The sequence below is a fragment of the Ranitomeya variabilis genome, chromosome 2, assembly GCF_051348905.1.
Source record: "Ranitomeya variabilis isolate aRanVar5 chromosome 2, aRanVar5.hap1, whole genome shotgun sequence".
Classification (NCBI taxonomy): domain Eukaryota; kingdom Metazoa; phylum Chordata; class Amphibia; order Anura; family Dendrobatidae; genus Ranitomeya; species Ranitomeya variabilis.
In genome coordinates this window covers 472,796,055-472,808,583 of record NC_135233.1, presented here as the reverse complement: position 1 = coordinate 472,808,583, position 12,529 = coordinate 472,796,055, and the positions used below count along the sequence as shown (strand labels likewise).

General features: G+C 42.5%; 1 long non-coding RNA gene across 1 annotated transcript; it reads left to right on the top strand.

Moving 5' to 3' along the window:
• The first annotated feature begins 339 nt into the window (after window positions 1–339).
• On the top strand, window positions 340–10,356 carry LOC143806810 (uncharacterized). The gene is made up of 5 exons (XR_013221562.1): window positions 340–354; window positions 465–537; window positions 4,446–4,600; window positions 4,798–8,279; window positions 9,837–10,356. It is a non-coding gene; the product is annotated as an uncharacterized LOC143806810 (long non-coding RNA).
• Window positions 10,357–12,529: the final 2,173 nt, after the last annotated feature.

Below are 12,529 nucleotides of genomic sequence, written 5' to 3'. Positions count from 1 at the left end.
TCACTGACACTGATGCATCCTGAGCCTGAAGGACAGCTTAAATTTCTTTGGAACTTGATTGGGGTTACTTATCCAGCATCCGGACTATCCAGCGATGCAACCTTTCATCAATTTTTCTATTTCGTCCACATCCAGGCAGATTAACTACAGTGCCATGGGTTGTAAATTTCTTGATTATGTTGCACACCATGGACAAAGAATCATCAAGATCTCTGGAGATGAACTTGCAAACTTGAGAATGTTGATATTTTTCTATAATTTTGGTTCTCTAGTCAATGTTTGTCAAGGTTTTGCTATGGAACTTATAGTAAAAAGTCGAACTTGTGGTGTTACACAGTTACAGAAGTAGATCTTGTACGTGCTCAGCTTCGCCTCCGCATGTTGTTTTCAATAGATGAGGCACTGGAAAATTCCACTCTGCCTGCATTTCTAACCAGTCTCTCCCTTCCCCCTTCTTGCTGCAGTAAAAAAACAAGCTGATGAACTCACAAAAGCCTTCTTCAAAGATGGATGTTACCGCCCTGCAAGGATTAATCAGTATGTGCTGGCTTTAACCTCTTTGTGACCATTTTGATCTCCGTCTTCTGATATGTTTGAACTACTAGTTACTTTTGTATCTTTTAAATTGCATAATTGCTATAAATTAAAGGGAACCTGTCACCAGGTTTTTCCCATATAAATTAGGGCCAGCACCTATATGCCCTCACATACAGTATTCTACAATGCCTTATGTAAGTCCTCAATGCGCTCTGGTCCGGTCCGATGGATGTCATGGGTCTTGATCTGGCGACTCCTCTCTTCTTATGATCGCCATCCTCCTTTTTGCTTTTTCATGAGTATTTTAAGCCAAAATCAAAAGTGGAACAATCATAGAAAAAGTATAATAGAAACTCGTCACCACTTCTGTATTTTTCACCCACCCCTGGTTTTGGCTTACAAATACTGATGTAAAATACTGACCAAATACTGAATGTGTGAATGTGGTCTAATGATGAAAAATTAATTTTTTATTATTATTAAATGGTTCAAAGGCCTAAAGCTACTAAAAATATGTAAATTGTAAAACTGGCCAGATTTGGAGACTTTGGGTATCACTCAGATGTCCGTGCAAATCAATCCGAGCACAGACCACTAATGCACAGACTGGGCAGAGTGTGACAGCTTCATGTATTTTTATGAGGCTGTAACACTCTGGTCAGGAGAGCTGTGACCAGGACATGCACTGTGGTCCATGCTCAGACTGGTTTGCACGGACGTCTAAATAAGCCTTAATACCATCGAATATTGTAGAATCAATCTATCCCTAACCTAAAATGACTTAAGTAAGAAAAATGTGTGTATTCAAGTGCATAGCAACAAAAATATATTTTCTTGGCTTAGCATTAGTGATGAGCGAGTATACTCGTTGCTCGGGTTTTTCCAAGCACACTCGGGTGGTCTCAGAGTATTTATGACTGCTCGGAGATTTCATTTTCCTTGCCGCAGCTGCATGATTTGCTGCTACTAGGCAGCTTGAATACATGTGGGGATTCCCTAGCAACCAGGCAACCTCCACATGTACTCAGGCTGGCTAGCAGCTATAAATCATGGAGCTGCGTCAACAAAAACTAAATCTCCGAGCACTAACAAATACTCGGGGAAACCCGAACAACGAGTACACTCGCTCATCACTACTTAGTATCTTTAAAGGATTGACCCATCTTGATAGGCCATAAATGTATGATGTTCCTGCTGGAACCTGCATCTATCAGACATTTATGTCATATCCTTTGAATAAACCATAAATGTTCGACTTGGGAATACTCTTTTAGATTCCTTCTTTCTACTACCCGCTAGCCCTTTCCATGCTTGCCACGCAGTTCTAGTCTACATTAAGCTAAAGCCTTATCCCCTGCCTAAAACCAAATTCATATATGTTATATACCTATGAGACTGTCGAGTTTGGGTGCATTGCGGTCTGTACTTGGTCCGTGAACACAGTTTTATGAATCCGGCCTAATGGGCTCTAAAATTGACTCCCTGGCTTTTGAAAAGAAAGTCATTTAGAAATGTTTTGCTTACAAAATGTCGTTAATATGTAGCAATAAAGGTAGGGCCAGATGATGCAGTTGCCAAGTAGCTAAAGATCACGTGTCAACCCACGGCGGGCCAACTGAGACATGATTGTGAGGCATAATTGTGTGCCAATAATGCTGGGAGGGGTTTCAGGCACGCCGTCTGGCCCTACCTTTAGGGTGCTTTCACATTGCGTTGTGTCCCCCCGTCTGAAATCCCCCACAAATCGGGGTCTGGAAGTATGTGCCGATGGGGCCATAGACTGCAAGGGTGACGACAGAGCAAACGTGCGCTCTTACGTGCACTTTTTTAGGGAGTGTACGTCTGCAGGAGGCGGACACTCAGACGTAGTAGCCTTCAAGTACCGAGCCGCGCGGGTGACTAGTCGTACCGGCGGGTCCCCTGCGATTTCTCTCTGCTCACTAGCAGTGACTGGCAAGCCTCTATGTGTGCATATAGGCAGATCCTTGTCACTGTGAGCGAGCGGCGCAAAACTGCAGGGGACCCGCCTGTACGACTTGTCACCCGCGCGGCTCGGTCCCCGACGGCTATTAAATGTATGTTTTTCTCTGAAAAGCATTTCAGGGACAAACACATCGCTGTGATACTACAGCCAGGGGCTGATACACATTGCACACGGTTAGGGCACCATGTATCAGCTGATATGTTCCCTTTAATCTCCTTTTCTTTAGAGCTTTTTGAAAGTTTTTATCCCACGAGCGCATTTTTTTTTTTATTTTGTACTCTTTTTACTGACATGTAACACTTGTTTTTTTTTTTAATCTATTAAATTATAAATAATACTTTAGCGTTTTTTTGAGGCAAAAAAACGTACAAAACACTCAAAAAGACGCCCTGGAGTATTTTTAGCTTTCTCATTGACTCTAATGTTAAAGGGAATCTGTCACCTCAGTTTTGCCCTATAAACTGAGGCCATCGCCATCAGGGGCTTATCTACAGCATTCTGTAGATAAGTCCCAGTGCGGTCCGGTCTGATGGGCGTCACGGTCCGGTCCGCGCCTCCCATCTCCATATGATGACGTCCTCTTCTTGTCTTCACGCCGCAGCTCCGGTACAGGCGTACTTTATCTGTCCTGTTGAGGGCAGAGAAAAGTACTGCAGTGTGCAGGTGCTGGGCCTCTCTGACCTTTCCCGGCGCCTGCGCACTGCAGTACTTTGCTCTGCCCTCAACAGGACAAAGTACGCCTGCGCCGGAGCCACGGCAGGAAGACAAGAAGAGGACGTCATCGTGTGAAGATAAGAGGCCCCGGACCAGACAGCCCATCGGACCGTACCGCAGCAGGACCGCCCCTGGGTGAGTATAATCTAACCTTTATTTATCATCTTTCAGGTTACATCGGGGGCTTATCTACAGCATTACAGAATACTGTAGATAAGCCCCTGATGCCGGTGGCCTCAGTTTATAGGGCAAAACTGAGGTGACAGATTCCCTTTAAGTATTGAGGATTTAAGGATGGACATGTCACTTCTTTTACACTTTTGGCATCTTTGGAAATCTGAGACGTTTATAAGCCTAAACTTATGAACAGCAATTAGTTTTTTTTCCATATATATAGGACTGTACTTTTGATCCCCTTGTTAGCAATTTTTCCATTTTTATTAATGAGGGGATCCATCCCATAACATGTAAATGGAAAACACAGTGAACATACTCTTAGAATTCCTTCTTAGGTTACATCAGGATTTAATTACAGCTACCAGCTCTGTACAGTCTGGCCATGAATTATAGGGACGTTTCATATCTTTATTATGTTATCACTCAGTCAGTCAGTGCCGCACTACTAGAATATTCTCGGCACTACTAGAATATTCTCGGCACTACTAGAATATTCTCGACACTTCTTTTCATGAGGCAACAAAAACCAGTCTCAGCCGGTTTTATCCAGATCTATATACAGCCGCAGACAATATCCATCCGCTTGCCGCCTCATTATTTAGAAAACAGATCAAAATGAGATCCATACGCTGTGAGTTATGTACTGTATCCTTCCGCAAGGCAAAATCAAACACGGGACATTTACTCTCCATTCTTAAAATAAAACAAACTTTTTCACTACAATCTCCTATGTACTTAGTTATCAGGCTTTATTTTGAAGTAAAATGTTACCTTATAGATGGAATTCTGCAGGATTCCTAACTAGGCGTCGCTAAGCGGGAAGTGCGCATGCGTGGAAGGATTTTTCCAGAAGCCTGGTCACACACTCAGTATATGGAATGAAGCCCGTGATGACGGGAGTGCAATTTATGTAGTGCGATTTAATACAAATTTAATTGCGGCTCATGCGTTTTCAGAGCAAAGAGAGTGAAATTCACCTTGTAAACAGATGACGCATCCGGGACTTTTTTTCATAGCTTTTTTTTTTCCATAGCTTGGCGGAAGGATCTCTGCGACAGTGCTCTATTAGTCCTTGAGAGTCTATATAAGGAAACACGGCTCTAGCCTGCGAAGCACAACGCGAAGTCGAACTGACAGGAAGAGGAGCTGCCGTGCTGTGATAGCGGAAGGGGCCAAGGGGAAGATGAGGTATGTATGTGCGCTGCTGTGGTGAGTATAGCTGTGGGGCTAGGAATGATATGAACCCTAGTTTACATTTCCAGCAGAGTAACTCTATCATGAAGGCGACGTTAATGACTAGTAAACCCCTGACCGTGACAGAAGCCCTGATGTATTTATGTATAGGCTTAGGCGTCCTACATGTGTGGTACTTTTATGACCTTTAGGCTCTGTCAAGAGAAGATACTCCTCAGAAGTGTGTAGGGAATCGAGTAATTCCGTCCTGAGGAGCTCTGCCTAGAAGCCGAGGCTGAAAACACCAGGTGTAAAGTGTCCGCTCGGTTTTTCCCTGGAGAGTGACGTCTGGGTAGGGTGTGGCTGTGCTTGATGAATGTGACGTTACCACTAGGGGGCAGTGTGTTACTACCAGCTATGTCATTAGGTGAGCGTTTATTGGGAGAGGGGGGGGGGGACTTTTGAGTTTTCTCTTTTATTTTCCAGGTATAATGAATCGACTATGTGAAGTCTTAAGATGAAAAATTAAAGGTCCCAACAGCCGCTCTAATAAATATAAATGTTCCACGTTACTTGCTAAAGGAGGCTTATTACAGGCATCTGATGCTGGTATATTACATTTTTTGTCTAGGGGTTCTGTTGCCAAAATGAAGTTCTCATGCCATTATGAGAACTTGACTCTAAAGAGCTTTGCCTAGAAAGGAGGGGATGTGCAGGTACTCAGGCTTTGCTCCATTCATTGTCTATGGGACTGACAGGAATTCCCTTGTACAGCACCTAATCAATGAATAGTGGAGGCTGTGCGTTCATACCCCTGCTCCATTCCAGTCCAAACTGCTGAGCATCTTATGCCCGTTACCGACTAATGATGAACTTCTTAGTTTGAGAACAACCACTTTAGTTATGGCCAATCCCAAATTAGGGGGAGGGGGAAATTAATTTTAAATAACTCCTGTATCCCTTATGGTTAGTAGACAGTGGTGTAAGGACAACTGGGCTTGGGGGGGAGGGATTATAAATGGATATGTTTAGATTCTTTACAGAACACACCCACATGTCAAGTACTACACGATCCTGCCAAGAACTACAGCGGATCCTTAGATGGTTACCTTAGCCCGTGATGCACCTCATCCCAGTGTACCTTAGGAGCCTTGGGTCTTTGTCTTGTGAGCCAGAGGCGTTCCCCACGTGTTCCAGTGGTTCTCTGCATCTTAAAGTCTCATTACTACTGACCAGTCGGTGGAAGGAGTCCTTGGTTCATGATGATCCTGTCATCGTATCCTAGCTTCCAGGCCCCTAATAAAGATGAGCATCTGTAGTGCTGTAACCCCATGTACCATAGGAGCCAGATGTGTTCCCTCAATGTGCCATTCTGCTGTCCAGCTAGTGGAAGGACTCCTAGGTTCGTGGTGATGCCGTCATTGTATCCTAGCTTCCGGGCCCCCTAATAAAAATGAGCATCTGCAGCGCTCACACAATGTGCCTTAGGAGCCAGATGTGCTCCCTCCGTGTGCCATTCTGCTGTCCAGCTAGTGGAAGGACTCCTAGGTTCGTGGTGATCCCGTCATCGTATCCATATCTTTTAAGGGCCTAAAAGATTGCATCTGTAGCGCTCACTACCACTCTGCTGTCCAGTCAGTGGATGGACTCCTATGTTCCTGTCGTTCTCGTCTGATGTCCTAGTTTTGAGCCCCAAATAAAGATTGGCATCTAGTGTGCTTGAATGGGGCGTTGACATGTAAGCAAAAAGGTCTATGCCTACTTGTGCCCATGATATTCTGCAATGCAAAGTCCCGTTAATACTGTCTAGTCAGTGAATGGACGTCTTTGTTCTTGTCAGTCATCACCCATTCGACCTTCTAAAGATGCAGTCCATTGCTCGCTAAGGGGTTATTTAAGCTGCTGAACTTTATAGAATTACATTTTTGTGAATATTTTTAGCAAAGTCAAGAACTTTTGCCAAAGCGAAACCTATGCTAAATCTTACAACCAGAAAGTGAAGTTTATTTTTGCCTGCATAACCATCTTGTATTTGAGAAGTTATATGTATATTCTATTTATTTGAATATCTCATTTTACTGTAAATTGCAATTTTTGCTAACCCTATATTTAGTGTGCCAGATGAGCACATTGGATGTGTTTTCCATATCTACTTTGTATTTGTTGAGCACTTATGAGTCCTAACTGTCTCCTGTGGTTAATTAAGATGTCCAGTAGTGTGTGTGCGCTCATTAGTAAGCTGGCGTTCTAGTTACAAATGTGAGGGTATATTTGCTGAATGAGGTATAAAATGATAAAACTCAAAACATTAAGGCTTTATAATATCATAAAAGCACAACAACTATAACATTAAAAAATATATATCGAAGTCTGAGCTCAGCAATAACTGGAAAACATGAAATGCGGCACTCACCCACGCTAGAGATGCCCCCTGGAAGAGACTGCGAACTAGTTTCGGAAGAAATGAGCTATTCAGTTTACATCAAGGATGTTCTTGTACAACCAGGAGCGAGGCTGTACCTGCGTAAAAATCCATAACCATTCATCTAAACTTTCATTTGATTGCTTGGATAAACAATATTTCTCCTATTTTATATATAAAATCTCACCACTTGATAACGTGCCATAATGCCCCAAAATAACGCAATGTCAATTAGTACCTTATTCATCAAACATGCAAACGCACTTGGAAACTCGTTACGTTCAGTCGTGTTACTTTAATCGTCAACACCAGCATAAAACTACCACAAATTTATATAAAACACCTTTCAATTACGGTATTAGAAAAAGGGACCAAATGGCTGTGATTGTTGCATATAATAAATGCAAAGCTTGCACCATCAAATGGACTGCAGAAGTGGTACACCAAGCATTATGTATCTTTGTGGTTGCAGTGTGATGCTGGGGTTACATTAGAGCCCTTTATTAATGAGCTTTCTGGACCTCGTTGAATGGATGAGTTTGTTTCTGTTCAGCTAGAGTATTGAATTTAATAGCCATTTAATGCTATGAATGCTGTACACTGTACCCTCAAGTTAAACCAAATGTGATCCATTTCCTACAGTTGAAACACTTTAATAAAGGCTATGTTCTTAAGATTTTTACCAATTGATTTATTACAACAGGTCATTTAATAACTGAAATTGATGTGATTATTTGAGATGTGTTAACTGGGCCAAGAGGTAATATTTTAGGCACACCAGTAATCTATTCACAAAACACTTCTGATGGCAGGATGTTCTGTCTAAAAGTTTCCTTGCATATAATCTGATGGCAGAATAACTACTTAAGAGCAGTTAAAAATTTGAAGCAATTTTTTTTCCCCCATTACAATTTTAAAACCTTGCATAGGAGTATGCTTTGATATGCTCCTTTTGCATTTTCAGGTTAATTTTTTTTTTTTAATTCCGTCAAAGGAAACTTTCAAATGTCTTATAGTGACATGTATAACCAGGTTCTTGTGACTATAAAAAGCGAATTAATGTTGCACATCTGTACACTCGGGCTACATTTCTAGACTATTAGCCAGCCTCTAGGAAGGGACAACCTTTGAGCAAAATCAATGTTGAAATCAGTTTGAACATAAAAGCATGTTGCCCAAAGTATATATCATTTTGATTAGTATTGTATATTCATGATGTCTCGTCAATATACACAACTTTTATCAGATAAAGCTTGGCCTTACACAATACAGGTCCTTCTCAAAAAATTAGCATATAGTGTTAAATTTCATTATTTACCATAATGTAATGATTACAATTAAACTTTCATATATTATAGATTCATTATCCACCAACTGAAATTTGTCAGGTCTTTGATTGTTTTAATACTGATGATTTTGGCATACAACTCCTGATAACCCAAAAAACCTGTCTCAATAAATTAGCATATTTCACCCGTCCAATCAAATAAAAGTGTTTTTTAATAACAAACAAAAAAAATCAAATAATAATGTTCAGTTATGCACTCAATACTTGGTCGGGAATCCTTTGGCAGAAATGACTGCTTCAATGCGGCGTGGCATGGAGGCAATCAGCCTGTGACACTGCTGAGATGTTATGGAGGCCCAGGATGCTTCAATAGCGGCCTTAAGCTCATCCAGAGTGTTGGGTCTTGTGTCTCTCAACTTTCTCTTCACAATATCCCACAGATTCTCTATGGGGTTCAGGTCAGGAGAGTTGGCAGGCCAATTGAGCACAGTAATACCATGGTCAGTAAACCATTTACCAGTGGTTTTGGCACTGTGAGCAGGTGCCAGGAAGCATGAAGTGCTCCAAAATCTCCTGATAGCTAGCTGCATTGACCCTGCCCTTGATGAAACACAGTGGACCAACACCAGCAGCTGACATGGCACCCCACACCACTGACTGTGGGTACTTGACACTGGACTTCAGGCATTTTGGCATTTCCTTCTCCCCAGTCTTCCTCCAGACTCTGGCACCTTGATTTCCGAATGACATGCAAAATTTGCTTTCATCAGAAAAAAGTACTTGGGACCACTTAGCAACAGTCCAGTGCTGCTTCTCTGTAGCCCAGGTCAGGCGCTTCTGCTGCTGTTTATGGTTCAAAAGTGGCTTTACCTGGGGAATGCGGCACCTGTAGCCCATTTCCTGCACACGCCTGTGCACGGTGGCTCTGGATGTTTCCACACCAGACTCAGTCCACTGCTTCCTCAGGTTCCCCAAGGTCTGGAATCGGTCCTTCTCCACAATCTTCCTCAGGGTCCGGTCACCTCTTCTCATTGTACAGCGTTTTCTGCCACATTGTTTCCTTCCAACAGACTTACCATTGAGGTGCCTTGATACAGCACTCTGGGAACAGCCTATTTGTTGAGAAATTTCTTTCTGGGTCTTACCCTCTTGCTTGAGGGTGTCAATGATGGCCTTCTTGACATCTGTCAGGTCGCTAGTCTTACCCATGATTGGGGTTTTGAGTAATGAACCAGGCAGGGAGTTTTTAAAAGCCTCAGGTATCTTTTGCATGTGTTTAGAGTTAATTAGTTGATTCAGAAGATTAGGGTAATAGGTCGTTTAGAGAACCTTTTCTTGATATGCTAATTTATTGAGACAGGTTTTTTGGGTTATCAGGAGTTGTAGGCCAAAATCATCAGTATTAAAACAATAAAAGACCTGACAAATTTCAGTTGGTGGATAATGAATCTATAATATATGAAAGTTTAATTGTAATCATTACATTATGGTAAATAATGAAATTTAACACTATATGCTAATTTTTTGAGAAGGACCTGTAGATGTATAGCTGCAGAACCCACCAGACCTCTACTCTCAACTGAAGGCAGAATTCAAGATTGGTCAGTACTTGGGCTCTGCTTTTGTCATTTTGTTCCTTTACTTAGTAGATAACCCCTGACACTGCTTTCTTTTAGTAGCTCTTGCAGAGTGTTTGGTCAGTCGAGGCAATGGTTATTTCGGGAGGGGGTGGGGAGTACTTTACTAAAACGCACATTGAGCCAACATCTGTTTGGCTGGTCTGACAAAGTGTAAACTTGCAGGTAAATGTGTAACTGTTGCATCACTTGTTCTTCTTGAATTTCAGGTTCTATATAGTTACCATGTTTCAAAATGCATTGCTCTTTGATGTAATTTCTGCACAGTGCTTGCACTGTGAATTGCCTTGTAGGAATTGTAAGATCATGGACTTCTTAGTAATTTGTTTGGTTTCTTAACCAAAATTAATGATGTGTTGGTGGTAAATTGTATGCCCCTTTTTGGACAACATTGTGAATCAATAAATGCTGGATGGATCTGAGATTACATTGTTGGTATATTCTGCACAAGCCACAGCTAGCATAAATCAGTGTGCCTGTGATTGCAGCCTGGTAAATCCTCCATTTCAGAGAAAACGGGCTGGGGACAATGTGGTCCCCTGCCAGCTTCTCCCCTTACTGCTCCAGCTTCACAGGTCTCCCCCTTATGTGTACATAGGTAGAGACCTGTCTTGTCAACGGAGCGCTGACTACTGGATTAGTTGGGTCTCCCCATATGGAGTTTCAGTTTGCTTTCTCTGAAATTGTTCAGTGTAAAACATATACCTGGGTGCAGTTACAGACACTCTGCCTGTGGTTTGGGCAGTGTGACTCTAATAACATTTCCCTCTAAGTGGTTATCCTGAGGAAGGGGGGTTGTCTACTCCTATAGCTCAGACATTGATGTGAAGTGTTGACTGTTCACTACTACAACCATGACCCTATGGGGTATTTATATAGAGTGCCTTACTTTGCCTCTTGTTGTAATGAAGAATAATAATAATAAAATTTATATAGCTCCAACATATTCCGCAGCACTTTACAATTAAGCAGGGACATGTACAAACAATAAATTCGGTACGAGTTAAGACAATTTAAACAGTGACATTAGGAGTGAGGTCCCTGCTCGCGAGCTTACAATCTACAAGGAAATGGGACACAATAGGTGAAAAGTGCTTGTTATTTCAGGTCTGGCAATTATAATACGTAGGGATTTTCATACAAAGCTGCATGATCCGGTCATCAGCCCGTGTGGTTAAGTGCAATAGTCAAGTATCAAGTGCAGTTATCATGTGCATGGAGGGTGTGGAGACAGATGAATGGTAGGATGCAGATTCAGAGTAATATTTGAAAGGAGGGAACAGGGCAAAGTTAGTTTACTGAGTAGTTGATGTGGTAGGCTTGTTTGAAGAGATGGGTTTTCAAAGCGCGCTTGAATAGGTCGGGGCTAGGTATCAGTCTGATCGTCTGGGGAAGTGCATTCCAGAGAGCTGGCGCAGCACGAGAGAAGGCTTGGAGACTGAGCTGTGAGGTTCGGATTACAGGGGATGTTAGTCTTGGGTCGTTTGTAGAACGGAGGGCACATGTAGGGCGATAGAGACGAGAGAGTAGATATAGGCGGTGCAGAACTATGGAGAGCTTTGTGGGTATTGTATGGGTAATGTATTGATAGTAAAGAAGTTTTAGGGGGGGGAGATTTGTCTCCATACACTTGCTAACAAGATCAGACCCCCAAACTACCTTAAAGGGAACCGATCACCCCCAAAATCGAAGGTGAGCCAAGCCCACCAGCATCAGGGGCTTGTCTACAGCATTCTGTAATGCTGTAGATAAGCCCCCGATGTATCCTGAAAGATGAGAAAAAGAGGTTAGATTATACTCACTCACCCAGGGGCGTCCTGGTTCTGTTCTGGTCCGATGTCCGGTCTGGGGCCTCCCATCTTCTTACGATGTCCTCTTGTCTTCAGGCTCTGGCTCCGGTGTACTTTGTCTGCCCTGTTGAGGGCAGAGCAAAGTACTGCAGGCGCCGGGCCTCTGACCTTTCCTGACGCCTGCGCACTGCAGTACTTTGCTCTGCCCTCAAACGGATAGACAAAGTATGCCGGAGCTGCAGCCTGAAGACAAGAAGAGGACATCATCGTAAGAAAATGGGTGTCGTGGTCCGGGTCCTCCCATCGGAACAGAACCGGGACCGCCCCTGGGTGAGTATAATCTAACCTTTTTCTCATCTTTCAGGATACATCGGGGGCTTATCTACAGCATTACAGAATGCTGTAGATAAGCCCCTGATGCCGGTGAGCTTAGCACACCTTTGATTTTGGGGGTGACAGGTTTCTCTTTAACGGAGTAGAGCTGTGCTTGCCCAGTTTGCCTTATTGTCAATGAGGCTGGTAGAATTGGCCAATATGCTGTCATTTCTGAGGACAATGAATGGAGTAGGGTGGTCAATTATTCAACATAATGCTCTGCAGAACCTCATTTGTAAGTCTGGAGATATTGTTACAATTCCTTTAACCCCTTAGTAACTGGGCCACATTTTTTAAATCTGACCAGTGTTGCTTTGTGGTAATAACTAGAACGCTTTAACAGAAGTAATTTCATTGAGGTTTTTTTCATGACACATTGTACTTTATGTTAATAGTAAATTTTGTCAATATTTTGTTTATAAAAATATCAGA